The sequence below is a fragment of the Malaya genurostris genome, chromosome 3 (genome assembly GCF_030247185.1).
Source record: "Malaya genurostris strain Urasoe2022 chromosome 3, Malgen_1.1, whole genome shotgun sequence".
Classification (NCBI taxonomy): domain Eukaryota; kingdom Metazoa; phylum Arthropoda; class Insecta; order Diptera; family Culicidae; genus Malaya; species Malaya genurostris.
In genome coordinates this window covers 214,460,790-214,482,638 of record NC_080572.1, presented here as the reverse complement: position 1 = coordinate 214,482,638, position 21,849 = coordinate 214,460,790, and the positions used below count along the sequence as shown (strand labels likewise).

Genomic DNA, 21,849 nt, shown 5'->3' with positions numbered 1-21,849 from the left:
CGTATTCACGACATCCAGTTATGTCTCTGACATTACCCACCCGCCTTTTTTTCTACAGTGGTGTAGGCCTTAAAGTATTGAAAAATATTAAAGAGGAGTTTTTCTCTATAGAAAGGTATTAGAATTGCTGGAAAAACCGACTTTCGAACGGAGCCTCGGAGACCCATAGTGTTTTATACCATTCGACTCAGCTCGACGAGATCGGAAAATGTCTGTGTGTGTGTGTGTGTATGTATGTGTGTGTGTATGTGTGTGCACTTTTCGAAGATATTTGAACGCGCTCAATTTTCTCAGAGATGGCTCAACCGATTTTAACAAACTTGGGCTCGTTTGAAAGCTACTGTCGGGCCATTGATCAAGTTTGAAGATCAAATGGCTGTGACTTTTAGTTCCGGAGATATGATTGTATAAGTGACGTAATCGACAAAAAGCGTTGTATTTGAACGCGCTCAATTTTCTCAGAGATGGCTGAACCGATTTGAACAAACTTGGGCTCGTTTGAAGGCTACTGTCGGGCCATTGATCAAGTTCGAAGATAAAATGGCTGTGACTTTTGGTTCCGGAGATATGATTGTATAAGTGACGTAACCGACAAAAATCGTGCTATTTGAACGCGCTCAATTTTCTCAGAGATGGCTGAACCGATTTTAACAAACTTGGGCTCGTTTGAAAGCTACTGTCGAGCCATTGATCAAGTTCGAAGATCAAATGGCTGTGACTTTTAGTTCCGGAGATATGATTGTATAAGTGACGTAACCGACAAAAAGCGTTGTATTTGAACGCGCTCAATTTTCTCAGAGATGGCTGAACCGATTTGAACAAACTTGGGCTCGTTTGAAGGCTACTGTCGGGCCATTGATCAAGTTCGAAGATAAAATGGCTGTGACTTTTGGTTCCGGAGATATGATTGTATAAGTGACGTAACCGACAAAAATCGTGCTATTTGAACGCGCTCAATTTTCTCAGAGATGGATGAACGTATTTAACAAACTTGGGCTCGTTTGAAAGCTACTATCGGGCCGTAGATCAAGTTCGAAGATCAAATGGTTGTGACTTTTGGTTCCAAATATATGATGGTATAAGTGACGTAACCGACAAAACACGTTGATTTTTACCGCTCTTATATATATATAAGGGTGCCAAAATTTTGGGATCACCTTTATTTTCGTTAGGTTCTAGTGCTCAAAAGTTTAAGCACCTCGAAAAAAGCCTTCATGCAAAATTTGATCTAAATCGGACATGCTTAAGGGGTTCTGCCCGGTGGTAAAGTTTTGACAATTTTCGATCTTGAAAAAGCACCATAGGGGGGAGTACATGAAATTTCCAAAATCGAAAATTTTTTTTGATGCCAAAACTCTTAAAACTGCATAAAACATCGAAATTTAGTCTCATCTCAAAAAAAATTTTTTTTGAAAAAATCAACTTTCTGGGACTGGGAAATTTTCATATTTTTTCTAAGTCCCAAAAAGTCGATTTTTTCAAAAAAAATTTTTTTCGAGATGACACTAAATCTCAACGTTTCATGCAATTCTAAGCCTTTTGGCACCAAAAATTTTTTTTCGATTTCGAAAATTTCATGTACTCCCCCCTATGGTGATTTTTCAAGATATATGAAAATTTCACTAAGTGGACTAAGAAGGCTTTTTTTAGATTAGCATCACTGTAATACAAATAAAATACAAATAGGCAACGCAAATGTCAAGCACTAGTTTGGAAAAATGATGCTGACTGTGTGACATAAAACACTGAAGCATGCTTTTGTGAACTACTCAAATCAATCTGAATCAATTGGTGTCAAAATTAGTATCCGAAATTTTTTAATAAAAGTATGAAATATATTTTCATGAGACTGTTATGAAAGAAGAGAAAGGCATTATCACACCACTAGGTGGATTAAGAAGGGTTTTTTAATTTTATTTTCTTCGGTTGATTTTCAAGTTTTTGATAAAGTTTTCAACGTTTTCAATTCTAAATAAAAATATATGCACCATCTTTTAGAGCGTCGAATTTATTTCCTAAAATTCTCTTTTTACACCATGTTTATACAATTTATCGTTTTCGATTTACCAGAATTTGAAGCGAGTGCATGCGAAAATACAACCACCTTTTATAAAAATCAGGTTTCAGTCGAATCGACCTCTCCATTGGTACAAAACAAGTTTTGGGTTATTTCAGAAGTAAACCTACGCAAAATTTCAAAGTAATCGAAAAATGGCTCGTCAAATGGTTTGCCTCGCAAGAAAATAATGAAAAATTTGTCTGTCATTCATAACGATCTTGAAAGGTGGGCGAAATATTTCATCCATTGTATAGTTTTAGAACCTTGTTTCGATAAGTTGTTAATTGTCAAAATCTGCAAAAATATGGTAATTTTAAGTACTTTTTCCTTATTTTGGTATTACCACTCAATTTAGTATTTTTGTCCGATTTTTCTAATCAAACCGTAACTCCGTAACGAAAACTCAGATTTAAAAGCAGCTGATAAATCTTCTAGTCAGTCGGGAAAACGTGCTGGCTACTGTTGTATAAATTTATTCCAAAAAAGGCAGTGTTATCTTTTCATCCGTTTAGTCTTCAGAACAATGACATGACGCAATTTTCTCAACAAAGTGTGCACTATTTGAAACACAATGAAATAAAAAATATCTAAAAGTAACAGAAGACAAAAGCATTAGTCATAGTTGAAAAAAAAAACTTTTTCTCATGTTCTTCACATGCCAGAGCATTCTTATTCAGACTTTTCGTAATAGCACAAGGCATGTCGCCATTTGTCTTCTCCATTCTTCCTTCGGTCTTCCGGACTGCTTTCACAGTTACTTTGACAAACAGATGTGGTTACGAACTCGGCCTTGCCCTAAGGGAAGTAGTTTGTGCAAGGATTTTTCAGGACGATTTTTTCACGATTTTTGATCGAATGTTGTTGATTAAGAAAAACTATCAACTCCATATTGGATCAATTTTCAACCACTTCATTCGACTTCGACTGAGCCCCCGTATTTTCTATTCTTTTTCACCGAAGTAAAAGACCGTGACTATTCAATAGGGTTTCTTGGCCCTTTTCATATTCGGTGGAATATATAGACTAGCATTTGAGACTAGAAACGCGTTCTGTCGGTGAAAATTCAACCAAATTGAAACATCGTTCAGGAACGTGATTCAATTTCACCTTCAGCAGGTCACGGCTTTGCCAGTAGGATGCCAAACAATCAGTTATACGGAAGACCGAGCCACAGTGGAACTGGCCATGCAATGGAACGGCTGTCACAAATGGCCACTACCCGGCATACTCCGGCAGTACTGTGTCAGGCTGCAAATATTCACGCATGGTTGTTTGCCGGTTGCGTGTCACAGTCCTGATGGACTTCGCGACCGCTGGATAGAAGGAGTGCAGTTTTACTTTCATGCGAACGACGATACATATGACACTAAATCAAATTTTTCTCTGCAGTGTGTGACAAGTTCGTTTCAAAAACGTAGCCGGTTTTACGAGTACGAGTTTTCCACAGCAACCGAAATGACATTTTGAAATATACAGTGACATGACTAGGGAATCAATTTTTCAATGTGTCGTAAAACCAGTTTGGCGTGGGATTAGCATCATGACATTCGTTATATATTGCCGTTGTTTGCGCATATGAAGTTGTTTTGATTGGAACGGACAAAAACTATGAACTGAGAGCTTAGTAAATTCGAGCGAAACAGCTGAAACAAATGTACTACTGAGCTCTGTTCACTAGACACGAGTTGGATATAATGAAAACGCAATGAAAAGTTTACCATTCACTTTGCCAACTGAAACCTTTTCCGAGTATCACAAGATTTCAAATGACAGATAATATTAGATAATATATCAGAAACATTGCTTAACATAGTTTAAAAAGGGTTTAAAATGTTTCTTATTATAGCACAAATAACACATTTATATAGAAAAGGTGAGATAACTAACTGCTTACCAGTTCCTATCTCATGCCTCCCTACATCGAAACCTTCATCTGCGAACGAAACGTAAATTCGAGTTAGTTTGTAAAATAAGTTTACGATATTTGGAATTCACTTCACACAAATTGTGCAGTAAATGTTCTAAAACCTAATCATATGGATATTTTCGGAATGGATTTGATGAGTAGGAGCCGGAAAACGATGTTTGGGGTCGATTCGAAATCCAAGATGACGACTTCCGGTTTATTGATATTCTTTGAAAACTCTTACAATGTGACTTAACCTTTTTCAAGAAATATCAAAAGTCCGGATGCGGCTACCACTACTTCAAACAATGTTTTCTTGCATCTAATCATCAAATGCGTTCCAAAAATATTCCAATTATAAAATTTTTCAAGGAATATCAATAAACCCGAAGTTACCATCTTGGATTTCAGAACGACCCCAAACATTGTTTTCCGGGATCTACTAAAAAACCCGTTCCAAAAATACCCATATTGGTGTGGTTTACAGGGAATATCAATTACCCGGAAATTGTATCCATTCAATGCCTCTTGTAGCGAAGTAGGTTTGTAAAAAATGTCTACGTTATGTGGGATTTGTTTCGTAAAAAAAGATTACGTGATTTGGAATTTGGTTCGTAAAAACAGTTACGTAAAAAAAGGTAACGTATGTATATGTATACGAAAACGGTGGTCTTAGTGTATTTTGTCAATAGAATGGAGTTGGCTGGTTGCTGTTGCTTTCTATATTAGTAGCAGAATGAGAGGACGCGAATTGGTTTGAATGCTATTGTCCATATGATATTACGAAATTAATTACATGGGTTACTTTTTTGTATGTTATAAATGTTACGAAGCGTTGCATGCGCTGTTTTTCTGTATGTAATTGGTCAGTTTTTGGATATAGTTACAGGTTTAGAATTCAGCTCAAGATACAGAATCAAACATTCGATTCCAGATTTCAGTTTTAAATGGAGAAGACATATTCTGCTATTCCAGCGAAATGAAGATTATTTATCGATTCTTTTCAGAGTCTCCACCATTTTGCGCAAAGAACTACTACGATATTTCCTTGCTTTGGTATTAGAAAATCGGCATTTTCATATTGATTTTGTACACCGTTCGTAGTAGGGAGTTTCGCTTCAAATAAAACAATTACAGCAGCATTCAGCTACTGGTCGTTTGCTTTGGAACCAAATACACCGAAATGTGAACAACGACGTAGAAAATGTTTACAAAAGAGCTATAAGAAATAATCAACAGTTGAAATATGTAAATCTGAAATGAAAATAATTAATTTGGTAAACCGTTCGCAACGCTGAACTTCACACCAAACGAATGCAAACTAAACCAACATTCAGCTGCTTTGCGTTCGAGGAAAATGCATTGGGAGTATTGGTTTGAATGTGCTTTGGTGACTGCGGATTATGCAAGAGGTGTCAGATATTTTATTGATTTTATTGATCATTACATCTGTTCATTAGAGAAAATTATGCGTATTCACGTTAATTCGGTTATGTCTCTGAGATTACCCACCCTCGTTTTTATATTGAGCTGCTTTATGACACGAATTCATTCAGATTGATTCGGATGATTCACAAAAGCATACTTCGGTAGCATTCTCGGAACCGAAAGTATCAGCAATAAAACAATTGATCATGATCACCCGAGAAGAAAGAATGTAAATAAAAGAAACCTATTCTTAATCCACTCAGTGGTGTGATACTATCTTTTCTCTCATCGATAAAGGCTCTTAAAAATTTTTTTTGATTTTTTATTGAGATGATTTCTGGAACTTTTTGGCACCAATTTTTTCAGATTGATTACAATTGATTTAATAATTATACGAAAAGAAAAAAAAAATGTTGATTACGTTACTAGCACGGTTATATATTCGAAATTTGAAAAGCTAGCCATATGGGCCCTTATTAATGTTCTCACTTCCCCTCACTTTGATTTTACGAATTGTACATTATTTTTTTACAACCACTGTAGAACGGAGTTGGCGTAGTGGGCTGAAGCCAAATCCAGCCAGAAGAGAGGAGGAGCCTTATGCTTTCTGTACAATGGCAGCATTCTCTTCTTCAAACATTCTTCCTCGTACACCTTGGCGTTATTTGTGCCCTTCGTGAAGAAAATCGACGACCGCAAACCACAGGTACAAATTGCTTGCCAGACCAACACTTTTTGCCCAAAAAATTTTCATCGCCACCGTGGTGTCAGTGTCGTCCAGGTCCTGGTACACCGATTTCGTATAATATTGCGGTCCGGGCAGCGCTCGAGAGTCTTCCTTGGCGTAGGTTTCGTTGTCGATCAGGATGCATCCGTCTTTTTTTTTGTAGAATCCGGTTATACAGTTTTCGCGCTCTTGTTTTGGCCTGAACTTGCTGTACCAGGGGCTTTCTCGGCACCTTCTGTTTCTTGTACGCTTTCAGGGAGCTCCGAACTTTGATCCGTTGAATCATCCCGATGCTGGTGTTGAACTGCTTGGCCAAATCCCGCGTCGACGCCGATGGGTTTTTCCTGATGTACTCAACCACTTTTAAGTCCCAGCCGGGCTGGCTGGGACCCGTTTTCCTACTGGATCGGGACAAATCCTTCATGGAAAGGGTCTTACCGAACTTCTCGATAATATTTTTGACACTGGTGTGGTGCACTTTCACCCGTTTTGCAATTTCGTTGTACGTGACACCACTTTCTGAGCACCAAGTGTGCAGAACTTTCTTTCGCGTTTCCGGATCAATTCGACTCATCATTGAAACGATAAACCGTACCGAAACCAATCGATTGCGCAGCTGTTATTGACATGTAAACAAACATGTCACCGCAAAACACGCTGCGAAAAATTAAGCCGTTTCAGAGTAACAACTATTTAAATGTTGCTAACTACTTATCGATAACACATGGATCAACAAGTCCCGAGACGAAAGCAGAGATGGCGCTCGTAGTAAACCAGTAACAACGTCTTTCTAGAGTACTAACCTTTGCTTGAAACGGGTCAAAATTTTAAGTCGATCCGACCAGAAACAGTTGAGTTATCGAGGTTGGAGTAAAGTCGTTTTGTAGTTTGTTTAAAAAATGAAAAAAAAAACGAGTTTCGTGTTTTGATAAAACATTGTTTTTTAATGGGTAAAAACACCGTGCAAGCGAAACAATGGATTGAAAAATGTTATCCGGACTCTTGTCCATCAAAAGCAACGATTTGTCGGTGGTTCGCCGAGTTTAAACGTGGTCGTACCGACACAAATGACGCGGAACGCTCGGGTAGACCTGTGGAAGCCGTTACACCGGAAAATGTGAGTGACGTGATAAAAATTATAAAGAAAGATCGTAAAGTGCAGCTCCGTGGGATTGCTGAGATGACACAGATATCATATGGAAGTGTATTTACTATCCTTCATGAAAACTTGAGCATGAAAAAAGTTTTTTCCAAGTGAGTGCCGCGATTGCTTTCGATGGAACAAAAACAAGTCGATGAAAACAATCGAGAAATTAAACGAATAGTGCTTTGATCTGCTTCCCCACCCCCCATACTCGCCAGATTTAGCCCCCGGTGATTACTGGCTCTTTACTGATCTTAAAAAATGCTCCAGGGAAAAAGATTTGGCTCAAATGAGGAGGTCATCGCTGAAACTGAAGCTTATTTTGAAGCGAAAGCTAATTTTTTTTATAAACATGGTATTGAAAAATTAGAAAAACGTTGGAACCATTGTATCACCCTGAAAGGTGATTATGTTGATGAATAAAAAAAAAATTTGCAAAAAAAATGTTGTTTCCATTGTTTGTCTCGGAACTTATTGATCCATGTGTTACACTCCTTGTTAGTATCACGCACCGTGTACCGATCACTGTAGTAAAAACAAATCTTTTTTCCAGCAAAATGTTGGTGAAGTGATGTTAATAATAACATCAAGGTGGGCCAAGTTATTACTTTTTCCTCTGAAGCGACTTCCGTAATAAGAATGTCTAAATCAGGGGTTCCCAAAGTGGTCGATATAGACCCCTTGGGGTCGATATCCTTTTTGCGGGGGTCAACGTAAACGAAAACTGACTATGGGGGTCGATAAGGTCTAGATAAGGTCTAGAAATCGACCCCCTATTGTTTGATATAAGTTGTTATTTGAAATATTCATGATAAAAAAAGAAGTTGTGTTACTAGTACCAACATGTTGAAGGCAGGGTTTGCAAATTAAAGCAACGAATACGAACAAAAGAGTTTCACCCTTTGTGCTATTGATACATATTCGTAGGTCGGGCAAAATTCACAGCGTAACCAAAGCAAAGAGAGCTGCTTCGTTCGTTCTTTAGTTCATGAACTTGAGCGTCAACTGATTACTATGCTTCATGAGGTTAGCATTTGATGAATGGTACACATATTGTAGATGCTCATGAGAAAATAAGACTCATAACTTTTAGTTTCGATGAACATTAATTGGAGAACATCGTTTTTTAAGTTTCTTATATATAAACAGTGCAAACTCCCATGAAAAAAAATCGATCGTTTCAAAAATGGGTTCAAATGAAATCTTGTTGTTATTCGATGTTTGAAATATGTTTGAAATGTTATGTGTAATAAAATCTTAATGTGCAGATTGTGATTGTGATTGTGTTCAAACAAACATTTGCTGTATGACTTTACTTCACGTCTTGTAGCATACCGTGAAGAAAAGTTCTTCACTCATGTACAGCACCAACGAAATCGTAATCATGGAAGCAGAAGTCGAATATAAATAAAATTTATTGTAAACAAATGGGATCATAAGAACGTTCATTTCAATCTATGGAACAGTCATCTATGAGAAATCGTGCACCGGAAGTTCTTTCGGTGCCGGATTTAAGACACTAATATGCCTAATGAAATTAAGTCGGACATGTGTTATGAAAACTTGCAAAACGAAAGAATTTTTGTGTACTGATTTTAATGGGCAGGTTTTATTCAATAAAATTATAAAATTTAACAGCCGGCTATGAGACAAAACAGTTCATACAGGGTCTAACAGTTTCAAAAAATGTCGGATTAGTAATATAGTGCATTGTGCAACCTATACTTCGCTTTCAGAATCGTAACGGTGTAGCTATACTGAATTATGACTCATTCACGACTAATTCACTAGCACTTCAATGAAAAAATACCTAATAGTGCTTTGGGATTGGATTTAGCCTCTTACAATTATCATTTTCTTTGGTATTAACAAATTCGAGAGAATTTTCCTTCAAATTGTTGAAAATAATTATCTCTGGTGCGGAGCAAATAGGGTAAAGTGAATCTATTAACATTTCATTGGAAGAAAATAAAATTCCCTCGGAGAACGACTCGAAGAAGCTAGAATCTGGGATAAATAAATAAATATACCAAGCCATTTCTTGTCATCGTCCGTTTTGTTATTTTTATTAAACCGATTTTTTAAACGTTGATTTAGAAGCCATCATCACATCTTTAGATAGACTGAAACATATTTTTAAATTTCGTCAGGCTTCATAGTGATTTTTTCAAAATTTTCTTTGGGAGCACTGTGTGCCCTGATAAAAGGTCCTATATATAATACCAAATAGCGCATTAATCGGTAATTTACTGGCTCTGGTAGTGATCGATTGTTTTAGACATTTTCATTGAATGCGATGGATCAGCAATAATGGTACTCGTTGATACCAAAAATTTCAGCCAACGTTAATTTTGTATTATTTATGGTTGTCTCATACTACTGAAAGTTTTATCATAAATTGAAATTTCCGATGGCATGGAGCAAACATAATAGGATTGTGTTTAGCATAATAAGTACAACAAAAGATATTCAGGAGGTCCACCTGTTTAAAATTTTCAAAAAATCGATTTTCATGACGTTTTCGCATCTCGAGAATTTGACAAATTATGTCATTAAGCAATTTTCAATAATTAAAGCATGACAGGGCGCCTAATGTGACAGTTCAGTTGTGTTTCCAAAATTTAAACGCGGTAAGCAGGGTTGAAAAAACTCTACTTAACAGATGGGAGCAAATGAGCAAATTCAAATGAGGAAATTGAGTGTAGATAAAGAAAAAAATGAGGTTTGTCGGTTACGTTACTTCTACGATCACATCTCCGGAACCGGAAGTGTCAGCAATTCCGTCTTTGAACTTCATCCACAATCCAACAGTAGTTTTCAAACGAGCCTAAGTTGTGGTTTGTCGATTCAGCCATCTCTAGGAAAATTGAGAGTTAAACAAGTGCACACACAGACATTTCCTGGACTCGTCGAGCTGAGTCAGATGGTATATAACACTATGGATCTCCGGGGCTCCGTTCGAAAGTCGTTAACTTTCTATAGAGAAAGGTAAAATATCAGAATGATTATTTTGTATGAAAGGTACTTCCATTTCATTAATTTTTAACTTTTCGTTCAAATTTTTGTCAAACGTGCACATTTTCTGGACTTGACGAATTTGATTCAAACGTTATATGAATAATCTCACGAGGTTTTCTCGGAGATGGCTAAACCGATTTTGAAAAACTTAAATTCGAATGCAAGGTCTCCCCTGCGTGGTACCCTACGTAATTCCTGAATTTCATCCGGATACGACCTCCGGTTCCAGAGTTATAGGATAAAGTGTGTAAACTATTGTACACCGTCATTTAAACCAGCGAAACGAAAAATCGTTAAAAAAAACTACACAAATCGATAGCCATTTTCTATAGGCAGCTAAACAAACTGATTCTGGCTATTTTGGTTCCCGGTTACCGATAAGCGACAGGAGATAATAGTCGTATCCTCAAAAATTGATCTTACTCACTGTTCACGCCAAAGTGTAAGTTTCAGTTGACAGTAGTTAAGATTACGGTACTTACTTTCCGGTACATCTTATGATATGTGCTTTCCGGTAGATACAAATTGTGTTCCTATAATAATGTACGCAGACTATAAAAGCGTAGTGCAGATCAGATCAGGCACGATCGTGCGATCGTACGACAGTACGATAGTACGATTAAATGTTAAGTCATATATGTTAGTCAGTCCAAGTCTTCTAGTGATCGTTGTAATAAATACAGTTAGTGTTAAATAGTATCCGCGAGTTTTCACTTCGTCGCGAGAATCCGAACACTTGTCCGACAAAACCACAAACGTTAGTGTGCGCAAACACTCACTTTTATTATAGATTACAGAGCCGATATTCCCAATCTTATGGTCAAATGAAAGGTCTTATGGTCGGATCGCGAAACGAGAATAAAAGGCTATCCGCATTAGGCCGATCCGACCGATCCGAGCTCTCCGGCGTTGACTTTTTCTCTGCTTCGCCAATGGCTGAGCTGCACATGCACACAGCTGCATGTGCAGCTCATCCATAGACGAAGCAGAGAAAAGACGCCGGAGAGCTCGGATCGGTCGGATCGGCCTAATGCGGATAGCCTTTAAGCGACCGTTTGTTGCTTCAGAGAGGATCCCCACAGCAGCGTGCTAACCGTTGATTCTCAGAAATTTCATCGAGAGAAATTCGCTCTCGCACTGGTGTCGATTCTATGTTAAATGAGCCATTCCGGGTTTTTGTTGTTGCGATGATATCCGTCTCTCTTTGATGGCACTGATTCGATCGTTGAAGAGTTGCCAGTGAGTGTTCTTTGATACGATAAAAGCCATTCTTGGTTCCAGTGCTTGAAGAACATATAATAGTGAACCCACTTTGCTTTCTTATGGATGACCTACGCGAGCAAAGCACTATTTCGTTCTGTATGTAATACTATTTAATGTGCGAACAATCTCTTGGTTTCTTTCAAAATTGAAGAGAAACATTACAATAGTATTATATATGAGAAAGGTATCATTACACCACTAGGTGGATTAGAACAGGTTTTTTAATTACAGATTTACTGCGAGATTTATGATGGCAGGCATGAAAAAATGTAGACAATACTGTTTGGACTACTTAAAGTTTGGCTTCATTCCATCTCTAGCAAATGAACAGTTGCCGATGTGTCTAATCTGTGAAACGGTTCAGTAGTTTAGTAACGATACTATGAAGTCTTCAAAATTGGAGGATCACTTGTCAAGCGTGCATGCTGACAAAAAATAAGCCTTTGCCTTTCTTTCAAGCCCTTAAGCAAAACATAGAAAAACGGTCATCCATAAAATCATTATCATCTAAGCAAGACGTTGATGGTTTGCGAGCGTCCTAAAATATATTCTTACTGATAGCGAAATCAGAGAAAGCACATACCTTTGGAGAGCAATTGATTTCTTTTGAGTAATAATACCGTTCAGAGAAGAATAGACGAATTGAGTTGTGACGTGGAAAACAATTTATGTAATTTCTTACAGACCAACAGATTCTCTCTCCAGTTAATGAGTCAACATTACCCGGTAATGAAGCTCTGTTGTTAGGATATGTTCGATCCATCAAAGATGGAAATATATGCCAAGAACTGCTTTTTGCTACATATTTAGTAACTGATGCAAAAGGAGAATCGATTTTTCAAGCCGTGGAACGTTCATTCCTCGGAAAAACTATTCCATGGAAAAACATAGTTTCTGTTGCAACTGATGGTGCACCATCTATGGTCGGTCGTTATCGAGGTTGTATGGTTCACTTTAAGCAACAACTACATGCGACATTGGTTATTCACTGTGTGATCCACAGATTAGATTTCATTAGTCCTTACAATATGTTATCAATGCTGTAAACAAGATTAGTAGTAATTCTTTGAACTCTCGATTATTTACTCACCTATGTGAGGAAAATGATGAAGTCTTTACTCGGCTACTTCTGCACACCGAAGTTCGGTGGTTATCGAGAGGCTCCTGCTTAACAAGATTTACAGCTATTTTTGAATCACTATTGGAGTTTCTACAAGAAATAGATTCGAGTTTTAAAGAAAATCTCAATAATTGCGAAGAAGATATTTATTACTTGATTGATATCTTTGAAATTTTCTACAAAGATAATTGGCGGCTGCAGTGTGATGATCAAGTGATGATGATTTGATCAAAACCAAATCAATTATATCGGCGTTCATTGGAAAATTATTACTTTATAAACAAAATCTAGGTCGAAAGCAATAGTCACAGTTTCCGCAGTTGTAAAAATTGTCAGATGAAGAAGCTTCAAGACAACGTTATTTTATCATATGCCACTCAATTGGACGCATTACACGAGGATTCTACAAAGAGGTTTGAGGATATCTTGAATTTACATCAGAAGTTCTGGTTGCAATGCAACATTAAAACACAATATCCTGCGTTGTGGCACATCGCGGAAAAATTCTTAATCGCATTTCCGTCAACGTACCCAGTGGAAAGAGGCTTTAGCGCGGTTACACGCATTTTGACAAAACAAAAAAACCGTTTGAAAATCAACGAGCGCGGAGATTTAAGACTGCTGCTCACTAATATTGAACCGGATATAGCTAAATTGGTGGAAAATCACCAAATTCATCCATTCACATTGAACTTGTTTAATGTTTACTTTAAGATTTTCGTGATAATTTTTTTATAAAGTGGAAACAAACATTGTATTATTGATTAATAATTATTAAGATTATTGAGCCCAGTAAAATGAAGAGTATTACTGAATTTTATGTTTATTAATTTGTTACATTTTGATGAAAGAAGGATATCAAGTTTATTTATTTGACCATCCGCAGAAATAGGTAAGTATTTTACATCAATTTTGAAAAAGCAAAAAAATTCAAAGGAATTTTTTAATGGGGGTCTGTGGCCGAAGTTAATTTTAGTAAAGGGGTCCACGACCTAAAATAGTTTGGGAGCCCCTGGTCTAAATGAACCAACAGAGTGAGGAAAAGCCTATATAAGTTGGACAAATTTCATGCCATTTTCAAACAGGCGCAAAAATCACTATCTTTCAAACAACAAATACAAAACTTATAATATATAATGTAGTTCGCTTCATTATTTTAATTAGTTCGCTTTATTATTTTCGCGAAGCAGCGGGAAGGCTGTTCAGTATCAAAAATCCCATCTACCGAAGTAAATTAGTTTCCAAACGAGCCTAAGTTTGTTGAAATCGGTTCAGTCATCAGAAAATTGAGCGTGAATAAAATTCGTTGAAGAAGCACATACGAGGTCTGTTCAAAAAGTACCCGGAATTCTCATGTTTCTAAAAAAATATTTATTTATTCGTCTACATCTATATGGCCCCCTTCAAAGTAATCCCCCCTAGATATAATACACTTATGCCAGCGTTTTTTCCAGTCTTCGAAACACCCCTGATAGTCACTTTTTGTAATGCTCTGTAGTACTCTCAGCGATTCTGCCTTTATCTCTTCAATCGATGAAAAACGCTGTCCTTTCATGGGTCTCTTCAACTTTGGGAACAGGAAAAAATCACACGGAGCGATATCTGGTGAATAAGGAGGTTGGGGCATGATTAAAGTCTTGTAATGCGTTTGTTTTTTTGATCAAAATTCAGCAGTTTTGGAACGAATTTTGCTGCCACTCGTTTCATGCCCAAAACATTTGAAAAAATATGATGGCATGAGCCAACTGATATGCCAACTTCATCAGCAATTTCTCTAATAGTGATTCGGCGATCATCCATAATCATTTTTTCCCACATTTTCATCGATTATTGACGTGCTGGGTCAACCGGAGCGTTCGTCGTCTTCAACGTCTTCGCGGCCATCTTGGAACCGCTTATACCACTCGTAAACACTTGTTTTTTTCATAGCAGACTCACCGTAGGCTCTCTGTAACATTTCGCACACTTGGTTACACTTTATTTCATTTTTCACGCAAAATTTAATACAAATTCTTTGACTCTTCAATTCTTCCATTGTTTAAACTAACAAAAATCGCCGAGCTCAAAAAAACACGTCTACACCAGCCGCTACAAGACAGAATGTAAACAATGAATACAGCTGAAAATTTCACCATACATTAGGGACATATGTACCAACACAATAAAAAAAAATTTTGACCACCGGACTCTCCAGACGCGCGCAATTAAAAAATTGCGGGAACTTTTTGAACAGACCTCGTATGTATGCATACACATACACACAGACATTTTCTGTTTTCGTTGAACTGAGTCGAATAGTTTACAACACTATGTGTTGCCCGGGTTGGCTTTTCAATACATAGGGCGCTAGTCTCACAAGCCAGTTGTCGTCGTATGTTCGAACCCCGACCTGGAAGGATTTTTAGCGTCAGTAGGATAGTACTACGATGCAATGATTCTGTACGCTAAGAATCGTCTGTTGAAACAGAAAGGCCAGATTCCATAAAAATGTAATGCCAAGTAATGCCAAGACTTTGCTTGTCTCCGTTGCTTGTCTCCGTTACTGCGTTCAAAATACGGTTTCTACAGCAATTCTATTACTCTTCTACAGAGAAAGGCAAAAATTACGACTCGTCGGTTACGTCACTTATACGCTTCTATAATCGGATCCAAAAGCATGGGCATTGAGAACCTAATAAATAAATAAATAGTAGCTCACAAATGCGTCTAAGATTTTCGAAATCTAAAAGCCAGTATCCAGTTAGACGATAAGTATTCGTTACCAGTAAAGAGCAACTTCACGAATTATCTTACCAAAATGTTTATATACTTACCAAATCTTTCGGATGACGAAACTCCTGAAAAGACAAAAGATATGTGGTTATAGAAACGTATTTTTTTAGTGTTATTACAAATTCATTTTCTGTGCTTAATATAAAAAAAATCATGGAGTAATGATACACAAAACAACGGGGAGGTCTTCTGATACATATCTTTGGAAAATATTGTTTACTTCTGTCTAAAATTTTCAGCTGCTCCTATCAAGTAAATTTATTTTGGATCCGTGCGTTCCACTATTTCGAACCATATGCTCAATTAGGTATGGTTGCCAAATAAAAAGATTACATTTGCCGGTATATGCATTGTGTTAAATGTCATCAAGTCGAATTGTAGAACCCCTATTAGAAAAGAATGGGAATAACGTAGGAGGTTGTTTTATGAATCGTGTTTTTGTTTTGAAAATTGCAGAACTGTGAATATGCGTATCTTCACGATGGATGCAATTTTTCATATCACAATGCGCTGAAATTTCATTCAGAGACAACAGAATTTAGATGTGCAAGCGACAAAGTCAAATTATCATTACGTCATGAAACAAACTCTTTACCCAAGGATGGCTTTTATCGTATCAAAGAACGCTCACTCGCAACTCTTCACACGATTGAATCAGTGCCATCAAAGAGAAACAGAAATCATCGCAACAACAAAAAAACCGGCATAGTTCATTTAACATAGAATAGACACCAGTGCGAGAGCGAATTTCTCTCGGTGAACCGTCTGAGAATCAACGGCTAGCACGCTGCTGTGGGGATTCTCTGAAGCAACAAACGGTCGCTTATTCTCGTTTCGCGATCCGATTCTGTATGGGCAGTGGATAATTGCAATAGAATCATTTTACTATTGCCGCTTATTCTGACCATGTGCATATAACCTTGTAAAATTTGTGTCTATGAAAATGTATGTGAATGCTCCACACAAGGGTTTTTAAATATTCAGAGCTTGAATGAACGAAGCTCTGCCGCGCGACTCCGTGCGATCTGTCAAGTTTCGCACCGCTTTGCTTCGCGTCGCTTTCGCTTTCTCTCTGGCTTCACCCTTAGTCTTCAGTCGGATGGATCTCTTCATCCGTGAAAAATAAATGGTTTATCATTGCACAGTCCTTTTGAAGTCAGAGTATATGAAGTCTTACGATCGGCTCCACATTTCTGGATTCGTTCTTTTGCTGAAAGTTAGTTGAACAACTTTAATTTTAATCTCACTCGAAGAGCAACTCTATCGTCCAAATTGTGTGCTGTATTTTAACCTTTCTTTTTACTAAAATCTTGGCACTACTGCAACCATAATTTTTAATCAAGCTCGAAAATCGACCGACTGTTTGCAGGTATTTGAATATTTCAATTACCATCATTTCAATCGTCCTCAAGTCAATTCGGCCATGTATTTCACATTACATCTACATACCTGTTTTAGCGTGGCGTTCAACCGAATACGTGACATTCTTTCTTTTGTCGTGAATACGACTTACTTTACTATGGGGTGCCTTTTCAAAATTTACCCTCTGAGAGAGTGATAAGTTTTTGATCGTGAATATCTCTTGTTGTATCTAACGAATCAACATAATTTTTGCTACATGCCATCGGAAATATGATCACAATTTTATGATAAAATTTTCAGTTGTGTGACATAATCTCAAATAGTTCAAAATTAAACTTTTCTGAAATGTTTGGTATAAACGAGTATCAAAGAGGATAATTCATATGGCGCGTTTGCCTTTCTCGTATTTTGAAAGCTCATAGCTCAGTGATCTGTGGAAGGATTTATATAATCTAACTACCAATAGAATCGAAATTTTTCAACTTAAACGTGTATAGCAAGAGCATTGAAGTATTTCAATAGTACACTATTGAAAAACCTATCTCATTTGACCCATGTCAACACCAGCCAATCAGAACGCGTTCTGAGGAAGAGAAGAAAATAGCTGCTGCTGTACAACAAATCGTTCAAGAAAAATGTTTCCAAAAGTGGTGAATATCGTAGTGAGTTCCTCAATTTGGTCCTTCTGAATGCTAGAAACGAATCCCTACAGCATATTGATAGTCTCTTTCAATAAATTATGCAAATCCGAAATGAAATAATCGACATTGAAATTCTATATGCGGCTATTTTTATAGCCGTTAGGACCGCCCATTAGTGAAAAAGCTACAAACGAAATCACATAAAAGGAAATCTCTTAACAAAAATTGAATCAGTTTGGATTCTATCGCCACTGCGAGCAGATGTGTTTTGAGTCGTCTGCACAGCTAGTTTCGCTTTCGACAAGAGCGATTACGTCACAGCTGCCAGTCATTTCGATGGATGAAAAAGCAACGTTGGAGAGCATTATAAAAAATCAGCCGTTCTAATGGCTCTAAAATTTTTCTAAAGAACTATTAGGATTTGTTTTTCGCAAATCGCAGGTAATTATCCTCAGTTTAGTGCAAATCAAGAACAATTTGGTTAGATTTGTGCACTTTTCGCTGTGTGAAATTCACAGTAATCGAGATCAAGTGAAGCCTTTTTTTGCGAAAAATGTTCCGAGTTTAATATCGTAGAGAATTACGCAATTTGACCCTTCTGAATGTTAGAAATGAATCCCTACAGCATATTGATAGTTTTTTTTCAATAAATTATGCAAATCCGAAATGAAATAATCGACATTGAAATTCTATATGCGGCTATTTTTATAGCCGTTAGGACCGCCCATTAGTGAAAAAGCTACAAACGAAATCACATAAAAGGAAATCTCTTAACAAAAATTGAATCAGTTTGGATTCTATCGCCACTGCGAGCAGATGTGTTTTGTGTCGTCTGCACAGCTAGTTTCGCTTTCGACAAGAGCGATTACGTCACAGCTGCCAGTCATTTCGATGGATGAAAAAGCAACGTTGGAGAGCATTATAAAAAATCAGCCGTTCTAATGGCTCTAAAATTTTTCTAAAGAACTATTAGGATTTGTTTTTCGCAAATCGCAGGTAATTATCCTCAGTTTAGTGCAAATCAAGAACAATTTGGTTAGATTTGTGCACTTTTCGCTGTGTGAAATTCACAGTAATCGAGATCAAGTGAAGCCTTTTTTTGCGAAAAATGTTCCGAGTTTAATATCGTAGAGAATTACGCAATTTGACCCTTCTGAATGCTGGAAATGAATCCCTACAGCATATTGATAGTTTTTTTTCAATAAATTATGCAAATCCGAAATGAAATAATCGACATAAAAATTCTGTATGCGGCTATTTTTATAGCCGTTAGGACCGCCCATTAGTGAAAAAGCTACAAACGAAATCACATAAAGGAAACTCTTAACAAAAATTGAATCAGTTTGGATTCTATCGCCACTGCGAGCAGATGTGTTTTGTGTCGTCTGCACAGCTAGTTTCGCTTTCGACAAGAGCGATTACGTCACAGCTGCCAGTCATTTCGATGGATGAAAAAGCAACGTTGGAGAGCATTATAAAAAATCAGCCGTTCTAATGGCTCTAAAATTTTTCTAAAGAACTATTAGGATTTGTTTTTCGCAAACCGCAGGTAATTATCCTCAGTTTAGTGCAAATCAAGAACAATTTGGTTAGATTTGTGCACTTTTCGCTGTGTGAAATTCACAGTAATCGAGATCAAGTGAAGCTTTTTTTTGCGAAAATGTTCCGAGTTTAATATCGTAGAGAATTACGCAATTTGTCCCTTCTGAATGCTGGAAATGAATCCCTACAGCATATTGATAGTTTTTTTTTTCAATAAATTTGCAAATGCGAAATAAAATAATCGACATTAATATTCTGTATGCGACTATTTTTATAGCCGTTAGGACCGCCCATTAGTGAAAATGCTACAAACGAAATCACGTAAAAGAAAGCTCCTAACAAAAATCTAATCAGTTTGGATTCTATCGCCAATGCGAGCAGATGTATTTTGTGCCGTTTGCAAAGCTAGTTTCGCTTCCGATAAGAGTGATTACGTCACAGCTGCCAGTCATTTCGATGGATGAATAAGCATCGTTGGAAAGCATTATAAAAAATCAGCCGTTCTAATGGCTCTAAAAGTTTTCTGAAGAACTATTAGGATGTGTTGTTCGCAAATCGAAAGAAAATATCCTCAGTTTAGTGCAAATGTAGAACAGTTTGGTTAGATTCTTGCACTTTTCGCTGTGTGAAATTCACAGTAATCGAGATCAAGTGAAGCCTTCTTTGTTTTTGCGAAAAATGTGGAAAAGGGGAATGCTTGCATAATTCATACAATTGATCAACTATTTGATATTCGGAAGTGTTAAGGAACATGTCATTTGTTTTCGTATTCACGACATCCAGTTATGTCTCTGACATTACCCACCCGCCTTTTTTCCTCGGGAAAAGTTCATTTGCTTCTCTTCGCTTCCATTTGAAGAGGAGTGTGAATGTATTATCATACATGGAAAATGCACGCTTGTTGCCAAGGAGTCTACAAAAACTGCGTGGGTCATAACCATCGATTTTAATGACACTTCACTGAAGCTGATAATCTCATCGAATCCAAAGCTAATCAAGATGCGAATGTAAGAGCCAATCGAAAAGAAATCAGCAGAGTAAAATATATTGACGTGGAACACAATTTTGTACGTGACCCAGTAACTAATGAGAAAAATTTAACTCAATTACTGCGGATCACAGAACCAGCGACCGGAAATGCTGACGAAATCGTTTCCTGCTAGTGCTTTGGCTGCGCGTGAAATGAGAACAGCATTTCGGATAGTGACTTTTTTTCTGTAAACTATAAATGATGTTGTCGTTTCGACACGTTGAAGAAATTTATTGGAGATCACTGTTCAATTTTTTGAAAAAAATACTACGATTATAGAAATGATACTAAAAGGCTCATATAGCAACTTTCGTATTTCAGTGCCATACTCAGAATCAATTCCCACTGGAGACTAGTTCTGGCCATCTATTTGTTTCATTCCAAATACCATTTCACTGTGAATAGTGTACACTTTACAACTTATACAATTTCTCTGGAGTACTAAATTAGCACAATTACTCGTTGGTACCTGTTGAATAAAACACACTTGACGTGAGACTTCGTTTAGAAGCCTGCGGTTCAACGCGTCTCACGATAAAAACTCATAAAGAAATTATGTCAAGAACTTGCCAACTTGCCACTAATGTCGATGAAAGTTGTCCGGAACGGAAGTGGAGTGAATTCCGAATGCGTCGTTGGTCTAACTTTGCTGAATTCCATGTGCGAAATATCAGCATCACGCGCGTGTTGAGAAAAGGGAAACTCAAGGAAGCATGTAGCACAGGAAAATTGCATTATGTTCTATTAACCTACCGCTACCCGGGAGAATACATTCTGCTCGCTTTCCCAAAGGGAAACCATCATAACTCAAACATTCCCTTGTCTTTCATTACGCTTTATCACTCTCGTCTTCTTTCTTTTCCTCCGGTGCTTTAAATCATGCCTGGGCGGGTGGTGGCTAATGTAATGTGATAAACATTTCCATGAAAGAATGTTTCGTTAGTTAGAGCTTTTGTTCTGCCATCTGCAGCATAATGCCGGAGGGAGTGTGTTCTTGTGAATGGAAGACCTTTGTACTGTACAAAGAGGCTTTCAAGGACTAAGTAGGAAATGAGTCGGGAACGCGCTGAAATGGCTCAGAAGGTTAGCAGATGAAGTATCTCGGCGCGCTGTCTGTGCAATATAAAGTAAAATTATGTGTAAAGGTTTTCTGCTTTAATCTTTCAAATGTTTATATTGTTGATGTAAGTTAAATCAACTAAAAATATTACACTGTCTAGGAGAAAAGAGAGTTTCACATTAAGTTTATGATAATTACATCTTAGGATGAACCACAAATAACTACCCAATTAGAAGTGAATGTTTACCGATCATACTATGGCTATAATTTTTCAAGAATAAGGAAATAGTTTTCATAGCATGTAGTGTCCTTTGTGAGTTTGAGTACGATTAGGTTTGTGTGTAACCTGTGTGGACTAGCACGGGATGTTGAGGAGCACGTGATAATCACTTTACCGCAGATATCAGATTGAATGTTCATACCCTCTATCTAGTGCCCCTCAACATCCAGGCTAGTTCACACAGGCTAAACGCAAACCTAATCATACACAAACTCATTTTGGCTAACACATATCTACAAAGACTGGGCATCAGTTGCTGTGGAGAATTTTAGCAGAAAATGTTGCCTATTATAAAAATAAACTTAATTATGAAATTATGGTTTTTTTATGATTCAAATTCGATTCTTTTTATCATTCTTCATTCGCCATAATCCGTGAGCCGAAAATATGCGATTTTTTTTAATAAACTATAGCTAATGTTGAATTCCAGACAAACTTGACTGAAGTTCGCAAACATTTTTATTCTGCACAATTTTTTTCTTCCCTATATTGTCCAG

General features: G+C 37.2%; 1 protein-coding gene across 31 annotated transcripts in view; it reads right to left on the bottom strand.

Annotated features, from left to right (window-relative positions):
- The window catches only part of LOC131434953 (glutamate-gated chloride channel), a 449,131-nt gene that overhangs the window by 332,409 nt on the left and 94,873 nt on the right, over positions 1 to 21,849 (bottom strand). For 30 of the 31 annotated variants that reach the window (XM_058602294.1, XM_058602295.1, XM_058602299.1 and 27 more), the window contains exon 3: positions 15,479 to 15,502. The gene's annotated coding sequence lies outside the window, so the exon portion shown is untranslated. Of the gene's footprint in view, positions 1 to 3,953; positions 3,993 to 15,478; positions 15,503 to 21,849 lie in introns of all 31 variants that reach the window. The other variant, XM_058602298.1, reaches the window with a different exon arrangement.